Below are 13505 nucleotides of genomic sequence, written 5' to 3'. Positions count from 1 at the left end.
AAAAGGAACTCATGAAGTTCTACACGAAATCGTTGTTTAAGAAATAGGCGAGAGAAACGGTTTTAGGGGAAGTTTCTTTCCAGTTCAACCAAAGTAGTCATTGCTGTTGTGCTAAGAGAATCTACATAATATAAATTAAACATATGCAGTATTTCCACACATAACACTCAATACTATTAGACGAGTTGATTCCCGCATTACTTGCAAGAAAGATCGACATCGTAAAGATGGCTTACACCTCGTTATAAAATTTACACGTGTCGGACAATTCAGTTCTCTTATCATATTGTGAAGGGTTTTTACTTATCGTTTATTTTCTTGAAATATCACTAAAACCGTACAAAAAATCGTTCACTATAGCCTACACGTAATTAAAAGATAACTTTTTTTCTATTGCAAGTACCGGTATGTGATTTATTACAATCCAAAATTAAGATATAAGACTTTGTGGGACTCAGACAGAGCTGAGTAATATACTTAACCGTATTTTGTAATCACTTCTAATATGATCTAGGGTGCCAGGTAAATGATTTTTGCCTTGTGGAGAGAGGATCTTAACATGATCACTTGTATTTAGGATTGAATATTATTTAAAATGCAGAAATTGAAAGTATCGAAAAAATATCGAGGACTTATCTCGATGTATTAGACATGCTTCGATACTACTGAGTAACGTAGGTATCGAGGTATCGCGAGTATCGAGGTCCCATCTCTACTAAAGGCGAACAAAATCCAATAGTTAGGTGAGGAAATCACTGTACAGACAGACGGCATGCCGAAAACGACTATCTTCACATTCGAAATGTTGAAAACGTTTATATTATGTAGACATGCAAAGTGCTTTAAAAGTAACACATATTGAAATTAAATTTGAATGAGGGAATTTCGAAAAAAAAAAAAAAGATCAGACATGTCAAATCTTATATTTAAAAAGGAATATTTGTATGGAAACAAACATTTTTGCGACTATTGTTGTGCAAAGTATGACGTCATCGAGAACATTATTAAATGGCACACTATAGTTTTTTTTAATATTACATGAAAGAGCATGTTCTTAAATTTACTTTCACGGAACATCTCACTCTTTTAATTGAATTTGACATTTCTTAGAATTTCTTGAATTTATGAACAAGATATTTCACAATTTAGTACAAACAAAATTCAGTATAACTTTACTGACTTCTATAAAATTGAATATTTTACAAAATAAATCGTTTTCTTTAAGTTTAAACATTAAATTCAATTAATTTAGTTAGATATTCCAAATGTTCCCCATTTACAACATGGAACTTGCTAAGATCCAGTACAAACTCCAAGTCTCGTAGCAAGGACACTCAATTTCAGATATCTCCATAAAATGTATCAGGTGATCTTGCAGGCCACACTACATGTACTTTGTGACCTGATAGAGTGTAAGAAAATACCCTGTGGCCTTAACTCTGCCAATATAACAACATTTCTGATGTGTCTCTTTACTGTCATACCACTACAGTGTCGTCGACATGGAACGTATGATAATCATTATGAAGGTCTGAAAAAAAGGAAACATCTAAAAGATATACTTTTATTATTTTTCATTTTTTCTTTACATGACATTTTGGGGGGGGGGAAATATTTTTTCAAAGTTAGGGATCTTTCAATCTTTCAAAATTCAATAAATCAATTAAAACTAAAGTATCATTTATGTATATAATAATTATTACTCCATTATATTATTGCATAATATTTTGCATTTATTTTACAATTGTATTATTTAATATTTTTCATTTCACTTTATTATTTGTACTTTCTAGTTAACCGAATCTTCTATGTTTTACCTGATATAATTTCATTGTATTTATTGTATTATTATTTTGATATTAGTCACTTTCTTTTGCTTACATATATTTGATATAATTTCATTGTATTTCTTATATTATTCTTACTTGTATTATTATTTTTATATTCATCACTTTACTTTTGCTTACATATATTTGATTATATAAATTAAACAATTAAATAACCATTTTAGTGTAGGGTTAAACTAGTAATATTACTTTTTCATTATTCGATGTAAACTCCACTCCCGGCCACAAGCTTTTGCTTCATCGGGAGTGCGAACCAAAAGTGTACCATTATTATAATCGTTCAAATAAATTATTATTATATACGATCGGCAATGTTTGAGGTTAGTTCCTCACTGAGTTCTATGTCAGATGAAAAAACGCAGATTTGAAGGCCATGATTCAATATTATGCCAAGTAAGAAAATAAGGAATACTATTTGCAGATCTGTGGGTAATAAATAGGAAACAGGACCTACGAAATGTTTACGGGAGTTAGCACCTTTCACAAACTGTGAAGTTTGTCTTTATCTCAGTGTGTTAATTTTAATAGTATCATCAAACAATTGTTGAAAAGTTGTTATATGTGCCTCTAATTTATTTCTGAAAAATGAAACCTCAAAATTGTTTAGGAGAAAAAGTTACTGTTTATAAATTTGGCACTTTGCACCTTTCTGCTATTAAGTATCCAATTTACAGTGCGACGACGACGACGACAACGTAACACAGTTAACTAGCTGAAGCTCTCGCTAGGAAAGAACCGACTTTTGACAGTTCCATACCGTCTACTCTTTTAATTTCTTTCTATTCGCTACTGGCCCAGCCAATAGAAACTGAATTCCTTACTCGCTTTTCCGGTGTTACATAAGACAATTTAACACAGCTTTGCCTAATAGTTCCTTAGCTCAGCTGTCATCATTTTGTAAACACTTTTGAGATTATCAATAATGAAAACTACTGGAGTAGCTTAGGCATTAGCTAATTTTCCTGATGTTCCGGAACTGCGCTCGGGCGTGGGTTCGATTCCTGATTAGGATGATTATCTGGTTGGGTTTTTTAAAGGTTTTTCCCGAGTTGTAGGCGAATGTCAGATAATTTCTGGATGATTTTCGGCCTCATCTCTTCAAATACAATCTCGCTATCAAATATTACATCAACACTAAAAACCTAGTAGTTGGTATATTGTTGTTAAATAACTAAAAAAAACAGCAACAAATACAACATCTCTGTCTGTCTGTTGTCTGCCTCCGTAGTGAAGGGAAAGGAAATGCCGGTAGCTGCAACGTCGCGCTCTGATCTTGTATCTTCCACGTGCTTCACTAGAAAAGTCACAATATAAGTCCATTGCGTGTGTGACCTGTATTAGAGATTTAATTGTCCTCTCCAGGCCTTAGAAAAATAAATAGGGTGGTTATAAGCTGAGGGCTACCATTGAGCAGATAAGAGGTTTTTCTTTTTTACTAAACCTGTTTATTTTAATTTTCAATTTATGTTTTTATTTTATAACTATATATTTCTTTATTATTAACGGGTTGAAAAGCGTCCATGAAAGAAGTACGGGAGAGAAAAGATGTTTATAAGTTTCTTTAGTGCTATGCAAGGGTGAGATCTCATGGTTCATAATTATATTCGTACCTGTGCGCTGTGGAAGATAAATGATTTGTGTCTTCTAAATTCAGACATCTTTCTAGCAATGAAGAGACGCCTTGACAGATTGTTATGTTATCCATACAGCGTAGTAAGTAAACATCTAAATGCGCGTACTCGCGGAGGCTTTAATCGCTCGAACGACGACTGGAAGGAAATCCTATTTGAATCTATAAATTCGCCCTGGGGTTGTTACTCATTGAGACAGATGGTACAGACAGTTACTATTGGCCTGGGGTTCAGAGTCGGGTTAGGTGATAAGAAGTAAATCTCTTAAAGGGATATAAATCTCCTGTCCAAGGTCCTTTATTTATATTCCGTTCAGCACGTGTTTCCATACTTCGCAGTTATTTTATTCTAGAACACTATGTATAGTACCTGAAGAATATGAAAGAAAGAAACACACACACACACCAGGATTTACATAAATTCACCTCACATGAAAAAAAATTGTGAGTTATCTCTACAAGTCCACCCCCTGCACTTCCTCATATGCGAGTCGTAGCGAAAAACAATATAAAAAACCTTGTTCCATTAAAAGCAATACCAAAATTTTCCCTCTTTTTTACGTTATGAGACTTATTTATCATAATAATAAAGAAATTCGAAATTTATCACATTACCAAACACATACATTTTCATTCATTCACAGTTTCCTACCCACGAACAGGTCTTTCACTGCAAACCCAGCATTCTCCAATCTTAACTACATTCCGCCTCCCTTTTAATCTTCGAATACGTTCTATGTAACTTAATAGTGTCTATCATCTGATATCTTCTTCTGCACCGAACTCTTGTCCCGTTCACCATTCCTTCCAGTGCATCCTTCAGTAGGCAGTTTCTTGTTAGTTACCCAGTCAGTTCCCTTCAACACACACAAAGACGCACACACATACTTGTGGATTTTATTCTTCACCTGACAAAATTAGGGACATTAAATCCAGACGTTTGAGATGGGCAGGGCATGTAGCACGTATGGGCAAATCAAGAAATGCATATAGAGTGTTAGTTGGGAGGCCGAAGGAAAAAAGACCTTTGGGGAGGCCGAGACGTAGATGAGAGGATAATATTAAAATTTGAGAGAGGTGGGATATGATGGTAGGGACTGGATTAATCTTGCTCAGGATAGGGACCGATGGCGGACTTATGTGAGGACGGCAATGAACCTCCGGGTTCCTTAAAAGCCATAAGTAAGTAAATAAGAGTTAATTGGTATTAGTAATGGTTATTAACGGGAGGGACAAGGTGTATTTCTAAGAACTTCAGCCGAAATATGCTATTGTTTATCAGTACGGCACGGAAGTTGATGAAATATCTTTTTTCTGAGACATCACAGACAATGCAGGATGCAATATAAACTCGTTTCTCCTCAGCACGAACTAATACAGCCTACTTTTATTTTGCATTATTTCAACTCTTATTATCTATTGGTAATTTTTTAAAGGAAATGTAATAATTTTTGTTGCATTTTTGCTCTTTTCTGCTTTTGAACGGACTCATTTCTTTTCGGTGTAGTCGTAGTTTATATTTGAGAACGTACTGCAGATTGTTTACGCAATTCTATTGAGTCATACAGGAATTTTCCTTATGCTTAGCACCTGATCACTTGTGTTACGTGCTTCCCAAAATTCCATGCAAAAGAACAAATACTGCAGCCACAGTGCCCGCAGTCAGCATATTTTATCTCACAAGTGAAGACGTAAAAATGTCCAAAGTGAAGTAACGGGCGATCCTTCAAACCCGAGACTCTACGAATGACGATGGCTCTCTCTTTACTACAATGCTGAATAAGAGGCAGGTCTATGTCCGGTAATTGCAGTTCCTCCTGTTATTTAAATGTGCATTGGACTGATTTCGGAGACATCCAATAATAATAATAATAATAATAATAATAATAATAATAATAATAATAATAATAATAATAATAATAATAATAATAATAAATAATATATTATTATTATTATTATTATTATTATTATTATTATTATTATTATTATTATTATTATTAAAACCTTGGTCCTTTTTAATTTTAATGTCGTAATTTCAGAAATTTAATATCATTTTACAGGTTATATTTCTGTGATTTTTAGGTTATCAACTTCCGAGCTCTATTTATCAGTTACGTAATCAATTCCGTGCCGATTGTACTGATCTATGACTCGTCTACAACGTACTACCATTTCTATCTACCAATCTTTCGAAAAACTGCAGGAAATCTCACCACGGAGGACGACCGATTCGGCATGCGCAAATAAAAGTGGTGTCCTATTATTTAAAATTGAGTTAATAATGACAGGGGTATTGTAGATAGCGTTAGTGAAATGAAAGACGGAAAACAGGAGAATTCACAACCTTGACTTCTATCACTACAAGTATTTGAGAGCAGTGGCGGTGCGTCAATAAGAGCACAAGAGCACGTGAACACCTTGTTTCCATTGAAGCACGACTAGTTTTATTATTTAAATACCGTATTGACGTAGGGGGGATGTATAATATCAGAATCGAGTATTTTAAACTTCCCGCATCTTGCATGAACTTGTGTAAACTTGGCAACGTGCGTTCACCTTTAAGCCGTGCTCTTTGCAAGAAGGTTACAGGAATTACACGCATGCGCGGGACAAACTTGTCTTTAGCTCGCTGCTTATGACTCGTCAAGAGCACAAGCGTTAAGTGAACATCCAATCTACCCTACAGATGTCAGGTGCATCGATGCCTATCTTTCACTTGCTATATTTCGAGGCAGGGAATTTAATAGTCTGTATTTTAGCCCTGTAGGTGTCAGCATTTCTCACTGTTGGAACGTTTACTTTGTGTGGGTCTGTGTACAGTGCTGCTACGAGAGTTTAGTTTGTGAATTACTATAGTTTAGTGTTAGCATAACAGCATAGTGTAGCTTTCAAACACGTGCTGGCAGACTGCGATAGTAATATGAATTTAAGTATCTGTATGTTGGTGTATAATATTAAGAATATAATATTTACTGACATGTATTTATAGTAATCAATCTATGACAATGGGATTACAGTAGTGGTATAGGCTATACTGTATCAGTGTGTTGTGAACCAAAATATATTACATAACACACGTTTTTCTAAATAACGGTATTGTGGTAGGCTATGTATTACTTTTTAACAAACATAAACAATGAACCTGTTCAAGCAATTTTGAACATAAAAAACTGGGTAAACTGACATACTACGAAAAATTGTAAATAAAAAGATTGGGTTTCATTATTATTATTATTATTATTATTATTATTATTATTATTATTATTATTATTATATATTTTGAACTTATACATGATTTTTTCGATAGTGAAACATTGGAATCATGACATTTCATATTAAACGTATGATTTCAAATTCTCTTCGGTTTTGGAACACAAAATTGTGAACACGCGTAATATTTTATCACGAGCCGCCACTGTATGTATGTATGTATGTATGTATATACGTTTTTCTAAATAACGGTATTGTGGTAGGCTATGTATTAATTTTTAATAAACATAAACAATGAACCTGTTCAAGCAATTTTGAACATAAAGAACTGGGTAAACTGACTTACTACGAAAAATTGGAAATAAAAAGACTGGGTTTCATTATTATTATTATTATTATTATTATTATTATTATTATTATTATTATTATTATTATATATTTTGGACTTATACATGATTTTTTCGATAGTGAAACATTGGACTCATGGAATTTCATATTAAACGTATGATTTCAAATTCTCTTCGGTTTTGGAACACAAAATTGTGAACACGCGTAATATTTTATCACGAGACGCCACTGTTTGAGAGTTAATTTCACTATAATCTCATCGGCGCTATTTTTTTTTTTGCTGGCTTCCTATGCCTGTTTTTTTTTTTTTTTTTTTTTAAGATGGAACATGACAGTTAAGCGGCCGAGCCTGGAACTACAGCTCTATGTTGCCAATATGGACTACCACGCTGCCAACTGATGGAAGCTAGTTGTTGACGTTAAGATGGCTGACGTTAAAACATTCATTAACAATTGACGTGAAGGGGAAAAAAATGATACAATCGACAAAGAATCAAAGACGAAACGTACCAATGTTAACATTGTGTGCACAATAAGTGTCGCCAAGAGAACTATTAAGCACACGCCACGTGGGAACTGTGTGTTTGGCAACTCAACCGTTGTTACCATAGCAGCAGGCCTACCACGCTATGTGATATTCAGTTGTTTTTCCGATCGCAACGCTCCTGTCATGTCCCATCTTTAAAAAAAGCAGGTATTGTATTCAATCTACTCAATGTTTTAATTTTACTTTCACTAAAATCATGATATTTTTCTCCCTTGCTCAAACATTCATGTTTATTGTATAACCGACTTAAGTAAGATTCGATAACACTATAAAAAGCAGTTATGGGGCAGACATATTGCATGAGAAATAAAAACAGAAAATGCCCACATTTTACTTAAATCTTTCATGTAAATAAAACCGACATATAACATATATGGCATGAACAAATATAAGTAACGAACAACGATTTTGATATCCACAAGTATATCAATAGTCCTAATCATATCAGTGATCGACTTCGTAATCGAAAGGCTTAGATTTCAGTATCCTACATTTGATATCGAGCCTGTTGCTTTCCGCTTATTTTTTTACACAGTCTTAACACGCAAACACCTGGAAAGTACATTAAAACGAGTCATTTCCTCTAAATCCCTTAGTTTTACAAAACAATAGCCATGTAAACATATCACCTATAAAAATTAACCGCTGCAGGAGAAAATAAAATAATTATACAGTACTTAGTCTTACAATGGAATATTTGGTTCAATTCCCTATGTCGGCCAACTTGATACGAATCTCTCTCGGTGATACTGCAAATAGGTACACTGGCATTCATAGTTACCTGGCCTCTACAATCGATAATGACTGATTATTTGATCGTGTAAGTGTGGCTTCTTTAGTTATCATTTCTAAGAGTAGATGGCAAAGATAACAGTGTCTGTCGCCGATAGTACATAAATATACCCGCATTCAAAATTTAAAAATTTCATCCCCCTCTAATGATTGTAAAAAAACACTAAATTTAGCGGCAATTATGAGAATTGTGTGAATTATGAGAATAATTTATACTTAATCTGCATCAATATTTTCCCAGACACTTTTTCACCTATTGACAACAAGCGGAACTGTTTCAAAGTTTGTCGATTTGTTATATCTTTGGTTCTGACGTATCCCGTGGTTAAAAAGTTCGCTTAAACGCTCAGATATCTGACCCCTACTAATTGATAGCGATCGATAATTTGTTCATGTAAGTGTGGCTTCTTTAGTTATTACTTCTGTGAATATACGGCGAATTTAATAGTCAGTGTTGCCAATAGTACAAAAATAAACACTGCATTGTAGAATTCAATATTTCATACCCCTCTGCTCATTGTAAAACAACACTGAGTTTAGTTAGAAACCGCTTATATTGTAAAGTATGAGAATATGCTTAATCTAAATCATTTTCCCCAATACATATTTAATCGCTCAATAATGGTGTCACCTAGTTTCAAAGTTTGTCAATTTCTTATAGTCTATTTTTTTTTATTTTAGTGATTTATTTTACGACGCTTTATCAAGATCTCAGGTTATTTAGCGTCTGAATGAGATGGTGATAATTCCGGTGAAATGATTCCGGGGTCCAGCACCGAAAGTTACCCAGCATTTGCTCATATTGGGTTGAGGGAAAAACCCGGAAAAATCTCAACCAGGTAACTTGCCCCGACCGGGAATTGAACCCGGACCACCTGGTTTCGCGACCAGACGCGCAAACCGTTACTCCACAGGTATGGACTTATAGGTCTATCTTTGGTTCTGATTTATCTCGCGGTTAGAAAGTTCGCTTACACGATCACAAAATTTGAGATGAAATATCTTTGAATGCCAGGGTACATGGGGTTTAAATTTCCAACATCCTCTGAATTCTATAATTCAAGTTCAGATGATGACGAATAAAGAGAATGATGGAAATTATATCGTAACTAGTCAATGAGCTAAAATAACACCATAATTTAATTTTAACAAAGTGAAATTTTTATTTAATTTATATAAATTAATAGTTGAGCAGTTATACAGGATGAACCTTAAGTAATGTCATTAATTCCAGGGGGTTGTTCTTTGAGATATTTCAAACAGAAACGTTTAATAAAATTGTTCTCCTTTTTGTTTCCTTTTCGAGATAAAGTTGTTTTATGTTAAACATTTCATAACGTGTTTTGGAAACGCCATTGATTGAATTCCCAATATACTGAGTCAATTTAAGAGAGCAATGTAGCCTATTATGATAATAAATTATTGAAGGAATTTTAGTTTTGCCCTTTAAATGTGCAGAAATTAGTTCGGAATAAATGTAACACTGTAAAATTCCTTTGTAGAACAATAGACCTACCATTTTACGATCGCCGAACAACTTCAGATATTCTTAGTAACAATTAAACAAACATTAAGGAAGAATAAGGAGAGAGAATCTGTATTTCAGAGACGTACAAAAATAATAAGATTACCGTTCGTTATTCGGTAGATTTTTTTTTCTAGTTAATACTCAGACAGGTCGATCGAATATCCTGCACTCAGCACTCAGCTGAAACGAGTAAAAATCCCTGGTGCAGCCTCGCCAAATGCGGAGATTAACAGGACATCCCATTACGCATCGAAAGGAAATGAGATTTTCTATAGCACGAGACACTAAAGACTTTCTTAACGAAACAATTGGAAACATGGCATAATTTTCAGATGAAAGATAGTTTGGAATGTGAAAAATTCACTTAAGACGTCAGTTGACTTGAAAACATATTAGAAAATAGTTAAAAATTGGAAAGAATTTATCGGTGTAGATAACCTAAAAGTGATTATTTAACACGAGAAACAAAGAGGTAGAACACTTCAAAATATAACGCGAAGCGCACATTTCACTTCACTTAGTATATGAAAGGCAGACAAAAAGCCTAAACTAACCTAACCTGTCACAGATTCGTATATACAAAAAACCAAAATTAACCTAACCTAACCTAACCTATCACAGATTCATATATACAAGACATACGAAAAGCCTAAAATAATCTAACCTATCACAGATTTCCGCATCGGAGAATTAAAAAAAAAAAATTCAAGTTGGAAGTTTCAGTGACGCGTACTATAGAAAATCCAGAAATAATACTGAATTGTTGCTAGCATATAAACTGACCTTTTATAATAAATACAATAAACTCTTCTTTAGACTTAAGTAGGCAGTACGTCAAATACTGAAATAACTTTAGATATAATAGACTACGTATGATATGTATAAGCATATAAAAATCCTCTGATTGAGGTTCTGGCTGATATGTACATCTATTATCAGGCAGTACATCTCACTTGACGATATGTGTCAGAGGAAGAACAATAATTGTTTGTTTGCATCTGAAGTCTGACTAGTATACTAATATGTAGCTAGTGGGAGGATGGAACTGGCCACCCTATCCCATTATCTCCTAGCATAGTTGCCTCATAAGTGGAGTGGTGTCTTCTTGGTATCACTTGTGAGGTTCAGGCCTGTCTTCGGACAGTTGACTAAACAACAATAAATTATTCAGTTTTGTAGTTAAAATTTATCAGTATGAATTCTAGGAACTTGGGACACTGTTAAACTATAACTTACCCACAGTTTGTATTATAATTCGCAAAGTTTTAATATGACACAAATATTCGACTGAAAATTAAATTTAAACAGTATCACAATTAAAATGAAATTCCTAAAATAAAATGTTCTAAGTTACGTTAATCTTTACATATTCACAGTCACAGTTTCAGATCAGTCTCAAAAACTACGAATTGGGATGGATGATCGATTGGCACTTTGCATAGGTGCTGCTTTAAACGAGCTGTATCTGAAGTAAATGGATAACAGGGTGGAACATGTAGTACATTGTACATACCTCACTTGTTTGTTTTCGTCTCCTGTCACGATTAAATCAAATTTGGTCCAAACATCACATAACACTTTGTAACTACCTTTATCTTCTTCACAACACCTTCCTTGCTCTTCCTTATTTTTACATATCGCTGCACTGAATGTTAATTGACTGCGAAATTCTAGTTACTCGGCCAGAGTATCTACAATCGGTACTTATTCGCTCGTCGATGAACTTCGAAGGAGGGCAGCTAGCTGTCTGTTTGTCTTCCCCTCCCCTCCCCTCCCCCCCCACTACACAGCCAGTCAGAAGCCAGTCCCAGCGTATCTCCGTCAAGTAACTTCCCCTGTTAGGTCGAGTATACATGACTCTCCTGCACAAACCTATTTATTTTAGCGATTCTAAAGCAAAAGTGCTTAAAGTAGGCCGATATGAGGCTGGGATGCATATTATGGGTATATCTGGGAAACAATTCGGTATGGCATATCGTTGAATTTATTTATTTTAGTTTATTTTAGTAGGTTATTTTGCGACGCTTTATCAACATCTAAGGTTATTTAGCGTCTGAATGTGATGAAGGTGATAATGCCGGTGAAATGAGTCCGGGGTCAAGCACCGAAAGTTACCCAGCATATTGGGTTGAGAGAAAACCCCGGAAAAATCTCAACCAGGTAACTTGCCTCGACCGGGAATCGAATCCGGGCCACCTGGTTTCGTGGCTATCGTTGAAAGGAACGGAATTTTCGGAAGCAATATGATCCAGCATTGCGATCTTTTACGATCTATTGCATTAACCCTCAAGCTAGGCGCATTCCCAAACCACATCGGCTGACTACACTATTAAGGTTCGCTGCGTACCAGGTTTCGAGCAAACTACCCCACTCGTCCCTAGGCCAGCCCTCTCCGTGCGTCGCCAGCCGGCATCCGGGAAATGCTACGGAGTCATGGCGAAATTGAGAAATGTTGACAGAATGATGTAGATGCTAATATGGGAAAACGGAAAAACCCCGAGGAAAACCAACCTGCGACCTTGAAGCTTGATTTTCATAATACACGTCATTGTTCGTCAACAGAAAATCACAATTCAAGTCACACAGAGTTTGTGTGCACTCAATGTTGGTTGCTTGACGGTTGTCAGCCCACTTTGAGGTCAGTGGATATAAAGGGAAAAATTGAGTCGGTGTCTGGGAGAGTTCCTGGGTAGCTCAATTGATAAGAGCGTTGGTGCGTTTAGCCAAAGATCCCGGGTTCGATATACCCGGCCTCGGAACAATTTTTCCTTTGAAATTATTCAAATCAGCTTTACAGGGACCTATACCTGAAAGCTAGATTTGCATTATTAAAACCCTTTTCTGAAACATTCTTTTTTATTGTACCTGAAAAAGTGCGAAAACAATGCAATCTCCGTACTTAAAAAGTAAAGGTGGAAAATTCTGCTGTGCTCATATCTTGAAGGACAATTACTTCTCCTACTTAAGCAGACGTACGAAAACTCTCCAGTGTCTATAACTGCAAATACAACAATTCCTTCTCTGTATGAAAAGAAAGTAAAAGTGCGAAAATCCTGCAGAGTCTATAACTAGGAGGATATTAATGAATTATCCGAATCTAAAACAGTACAGGTCAGGAAATTCTGCAGTGATCCTAACTGGAAAAACAACAATCAATAACGTCTTCTTCTTACCTAGAAGAGTAAAAGTGTGAGAATTCTGCAGTGCCTGCAACTGGAACTAGTTCTTACGGTACCTAAAAAAAGTATAAGTGCTAAAATCATACAGTGTCCATAACTGGAAAGACAACAATACCCTTTCCGTTCCTAAAACGGAAAAAAATGCGGAAATTCTGCACTACCCATAACTGGATAGGTAATGCCTTCTTGGTTCCTAAAGCAGCGAAAATTCTGCAGTGCCGGTAACGGAAAAAATATAATGCCTTCTCCGTACCTAACAGCAAAAATGAACAAATTCTGCAGTATGCATAACTGGAGGGACAATGTCTTCCCCGTGCCTAAGATAGCAAACGTATGAAAATTCTGCAGTGTTTATGACTCAAAGGACAAAAATGTCCCACCCGTACTTAAAAAGTAAACATACAAAAATTTTTCAGTGTCCGTA

Source organism: Periplaneta americana, chromosome 5 (assembly GCF_040183065.1).
Source record: "Periplaneta americana isolate PAMFEO1 chromosome 5, P.americana_PAMFEO1_priV1, whole genome shotgun sequence".
NCBI lineage: Eukaryota > Metazoa > Arthropoda > Insecta > Blattodea > Blattidae > Periplaneta > Periplaneta americana.
This window is presented reverse-complemented; position numbering follows the sequence as displayed.